Consider the following 6,000-nt stretch of genomic DNA (forward strand, 5'->3'; position numbering starts at 1 on the left):
TGTCCTACATGATTAGAGCAAGAACAATCAATGGTAAGTCGATAGACAATGATTCGAACAAGTCAAATTAATATGATATTATTGGTTAGTTCCTTGTTTGTTCTGCGCTATTTATTGGAGCAAGTGATCGTCTCGAAATTATGGTTACGTTACCAATTTGTGTCTATAAATGTTCCAAAGTATGAATGCATTTCATGGCAATGCATGTCGTGTCCAGTAATACTGCCTTCTGCATCTAGTCTCTGACCCAACGGACAATTGAGTTCTTTTGAAGATGTTAGTCAAGGCTCTTTAGTAACAACTCATGCGCAAAAACGACAATCAGAACAATAATTATAGAGTCTACACCCCACTTGCCAGTAACCTTGTGTGCCGAATCTGAATAAGTAAGCCTCGGCACCCGCACTACGTTGGATTTCTGGAATCTCATCACTAACGATCGTCGGTGAGCCACACAATGTGCAGTCAGTAGTGTTCGGACCTTTCGGTCCAAGGCGTCCAATTCGGTCCGTGTCCTGAGTATGCTCAAAGAATACGTGAGTACAGGCATAACCCAACCGTTGAAAGCACGAATCTTATTTCTATCTGAAAAAATTTGCTGAGTACTTTTTTCAGGCGGCCAAAGAACGTTACCTCACCGATTGTTTTACATTTGCACTTATATTTCCCAGTGTCTAAACATACCCAGATATTTGTAGGTTTCCGTCTCATAAAATGATTTAAGGCTTACAGTCTTTCAGTCTTTAAGATTTGTATGTCATCATGAGACAAACCTCTCGTCGCTTCACATGAATAACTGCACATTTATCTACACCAAACTCCATATTGATTGAGTTGCTAAATCTTTTAGTTATTTTTACCAAATCCAACAATTCAGCTAGTCTTGATGTAAGCAACTCTTTGATTTGAGATTATCCATATAAAGTAACTGACATATAAGCTTACTCCCTTTCCGTAGACGGTATCCTAATCCTGAATCCAATAACAGAATTCTGAGGGATTCAGGGCTATGCAGAATCACAGTGGACTCAGACTGTCACCCTGGAATATACCCTGCTTTATTCTAATCAAGTCATCACAATCAGGGGGAATCACATCACCTGGATATTTGAGGACAGTAGCCTACTGTCCCATACATGACCCGAGAAAGGTGCATAAATTAGTACCAAAATTTTACAAATTCAGCACCATTATGAGTATGTGGCACTTAATCATAGGTTTTTTTATAATCAGTCCAATTATGACGAGCTGTTGGCAAATGATCATGTCAAGGAGAAGGAGCTGGTTAGTACCACGTGACCCAATCTTGCATCCTGTTTGACCGGACAAAATAACAAGATATTATTGGCTTTGAAATGACTTGCAAATTTATATTTTAATATGAATGTGAGTAGTTTAAAAATAGTGGGAAGGCACGTTATGGGTCTATAATTTTTTTGTCTGTCTGTCTATAATTTATCTGCCACACCTTGTGGAAAATTGTACGCATTAAAAAAATGTGATTCTGGTAGAATCGATCCTACCATTTCCTATATCGATTCGATATAGGAAATGGTAGGATCGAATCGATCTTACCATTTCCTTTATCGATTCGATATAGGAAATGGTAGGATCGATTCGATTCCTATTTCCTATCGGCTCGTCCACGCGTAGACTTTTGTTTAAAGAAATCTATGCGTTCCGTAACCCAAACCCTATAATCCGGAAATAATATTTTGGTCCCGCAAAAGGTCTGCACCACGAAACGCATAATCTTCGGCCTGAATTTCCCGCCCTGACAGGAGATTAACTTGCCGATGAGCGTTGGGACCAGTTGATACCGTCCTCGATCTTATGTTGCTATGCAGGTATAACCCTAGCAACATTTAAACGTTTAAATTTTATTTTTAGTTTTCATTATTGCAAGTAATTGCGTGCGTCAGCAAAGCTTTAACCATAGTAATAACGCGCTATAATCGGTGTGTTTGATTGAACGAATGATGTTTTGACGTCAAATAATTGTTTCGCCTCATTATTGATTGAAAGTTAATCTATGGGATCTATTTAGACGTTCATGATAACTATTTAGACCCGCGCATCGCTGTCGAATGTCCTACATGATTAGAGCAAGAACAATCAATGGTAAGTCGATAGACAATGATTCGAACAAGTCACATTAATATGATATTATTGGTTAGTTCCTTGTTTGTTCTGCGCTATTTATTGGAGCAAGTGATCGTCTCGATACTGTGGTTACGTTACCAATGTTATGTGCCTAAAATGTTACAGAATAAAGGTATTTTATAGCAAGGTAATTTATTTGGTACCCAAAAATCTCAACATATAAATTAGTTTCTCATGTGACTGAGTTTATTATTTTATATGTTAGAAAAGTGAGGGCGTGGTGGGGTTATCGCGCTGTCCTTTTCGCACTCACGCAGCGTTATGGCCGGTGGCACTGGGTGACGTCACATATCAATATAACTTTAATTTGAAAGCTTCCCTTTACACTAAATTTCAAAGTTTTGTATCTGATTTAGTATTGCCTGGACTTTGAAATTTCTTTTTCCGATAGATTTTGAATAAAATACATTTTTAATAAATCTATTTTAAAAAAGTCGTCAACTACCCTATTTCAATAATGTTATCATTGACATTATAAGGTATACTTTATATTAGTTGAAAGTACTTCTTTGGACAGATTTATGTATTGTCTTTATTTTCAACTAGTTTTTGCTGGCGGCTCCGCCCGCGTGAAGATGATTTTCTGGGATAAATGTCCCGCTTTATATTTAACCGGCTAAAACGCAGCCTATTTTTAAAGTTAGACCTCGTCGGTGAAAATTGCATTTAATTCCATGCAGTAGTTTTAGCGTTATGCGTGTACGAATTTACAGGCAGCCAATAAATATATTTTTTCTTCAATATGTATAGTCTACAGACATCTGCATGGTACAATTCTGCCTCATTCACATACTCACTATTCTAAAAATTTTAAATGTTTACAATTATTTTTTTAAATATTTTTTATCATACAAACCTTCTCCTGACAATAATGAATACATAAAAGAAAGATTTATTCAATTTTGGTTCAAAATTTTCGTTTGGAAGTTATACGCGTAGAAACATTACGATGATTCATTTTTAACCGACTTCAAAAAAGGAGGAGGTTATCAATTCGACGTGAATTTTTTTTTGTATGTTTGTTACCTCAGAACTCGCTCATTTATCAACCGATTTAGAAAATTCTTTTTTTATTCGAAAGAATATCTCTCCAGATTGGTCCAGTTCACAAATTTAAATATATCCTTAATAGCTTCCATTTGCTGTGCTGCGGCAGTGTGTTCATCTCCGGTGACGATCTGACTTGCTGACTTTTTACGCTAGCAGCACATTGTTTTCGTATATTCGTAAATGTACTTATCTAGCTTAACTAGCAATTTTAATTAGGCACCGACTTCGAAATTGGTATCCAATATATACTTGTTATGTGAAATTATTTTTTGGTTTTGAGTGGTTTCTGAAGGCGGTTTAATTTTTCGTTAAAATTATTTTTATTATTTATATTGATGTACCACTTTTATATACTTATACAAAGTACCTATTAGTGCCCGGGACTACCTAAAATATTTACCAAAGTGCCTTACCCGCCAAAACTATAAAAAATGTCGCGACTATTGCTACAAAAATATTACATTCTACAAATTACCCAAATGTACGTGCATTATCTATATTTATAATTATTTGTCTTAGGCAACTGTTAAATAAACTAACTATAAATAAAACATAAGAAATTATCAAAATGTTTTTTGTTTTCGTAATTATTTATGATCGAAAGAAGTTATAAATATCGTATTTTGAGCAATAAAATAATCAAAAATGGATTTAAAATATGAACAAAATAATTATTATTGCATTGTTAAAAAGTGAATCAAAACGAGGGTGTTTTATAATATTCTAGTCGTAACGGCGAGTATAAAATCTTGCGAAACTTGAATACACTAATATTCGTGAGATGTCTATTAGAATTTAGATGTTGCATTAAACCATTAGGTGTTAATTATTCTTGTCATTAGTAAAGAAGACCTACCCCCACCAGTACGGCAGTACACGATCCATAATACAGGACGTTATTATAATATCCCGCCAACGCAGTGCGAGCTACCGGTACTTAATTATTGCTAATAACTTATTCATTAGACACACGCATCGATACGTTAATGGCATTATATTAACTGAGAACGTGAGTACAATAATGTTAGGACTAGCGCATTCTGGAATAGTTATACTGACATTAAGCTTTATTCCTATAAAATTACAAAAGGGCATGGCTTTGCACTGCATTGCCCACTGTGAGAAATCACATCCGGTACAAATAAACAGCAGTTACTCTATATTCTTATCATTTCTCCTTACAACGTACAGTGCTTCACCTCTCACTACGGATGTTCCTACACGTGAGACCTAACACACCTAAGGCATGGTATGCTGTATTCATTATAACTACACTGTATTATGTAGTTGCGATCTGAAGTGTCACCGACGTTGCCTATATCCATTGCAAAGAGCTGTACTTGCATAGTATTTTTTTATATTTACATAAATGTTAGATATATATGTATTATATGATAACATAATGATTTCTTTTGTTTACGCGAATGTTAGGCATTGAAATAAAACTAATTTTCGGATTTTATCGCGGTTTTATATATTTTATTTTCTCCAGACTCTCGAAGACTTGGCAGTCTTCATGGTCACGGGGCGGACTGAGGTGTTGGTCGTCCGAAAAGTCATAGTTACATTATCTACCTAGACATTACAATTATACAATTTTTTTTTTTAGCTGTTGAGGGTAGATCGACGCAGACTGAGCTCACAGTGTCTTGAAGTCTGGCAGCCGGCCTTATGGGTTCCAGTTTAAGTAAATGTAGAACAAGATCCCACGCTCATGCAAGCTTTCAACCATCTTCGCCATGAAAAATCAGATGTTTTTTAATTTCGATAGCCTCGAAAATCATCCTAGGTGGGAATTGGTTGGCAAGAATTTATGGTTTCTCTATTAGAAGATAACGATTGGAGCCTTCTTCCGAGTCTTCCGAGGAAAATACAAAACATAATATAGGTTGACCTTTCGAAAAACATCAGGGGTTAACATATTGTTATGTCCAGGCGATTATAACGATAAGCAAAGCCAATAAGGCAATAACGTGGGTTTAACCGGCGAGTAAAGCGACCTCTCATCGCACTCACAACACCACACCCGCGCCACAGCCACGCTACATTGACATCAGAGAGCGCGACTCACTGCTGTAAATGACTATGAAAACGACACAAAAATAAAACAACACGATAATTTTATGTAATCTCTCTATTCATTGATATTAGCAGTCATTTGGTTTTGGTTTAGTGGCAATTTAACAAGAATGTCGGATACATACTGTTTATAATTAAAATATTATGCCTTATTTGTAACAGATATACCCGTACATAATATTATTGCAGCCGAGAGATCTCCCATAATGCAAAGTATTGAATAAGATACAACTTAATTGCTATATAGTTCAATAATGCATGATAGGTATTGACCGATGCATTATTTCTTATTAAATTAAAATCAGAATGTGTGTGCCACACGTCTCGACACCAGGTAGGTACTATGCGTTTTAAAATCTGCTCGATCCCGGACGTATAAACAAGCCATTTAAATAGAAACTCAAAACAAATAAATTAAGACGTAAAATTCAAATAAAAGTGGAGCCATCGCGCCGCGCCGCGAGTAGCGGAGAAGTCACTCACTGACGGAGTTTACATTCGCCTCTAATGTTTTATTTTATTTTCTTAATTATTTATGGTGAAATTGTCCACAATAAAGTGAAGTTCCTATTAGAGATGGACTCATTATTGGAATAAATATACTTATTCACTAATTTACAGTATACTCAGGAAAATTGACGAATCTTGGGTAAACCATGGTATTTAACAAATGAAACGACCCCGCGTGGCATGTCAAATATCCGATGT

This window comes from Manduca sexta, chromosome 28 (assembly GCF_014839805.1).
Source record: "Manduca sexta isolate Smith_Timp_Sample1 chromosome 28, JHU_Msex_v1.0, whole genome shotgun sequence".
NCBI classification, from domain to species: domain Eukaryota; kingdom Metazoa; phylum Arthropoda; class Insecta; order Lepidoptera; family Sphingidae; genus Manduca; species Manduca sexta.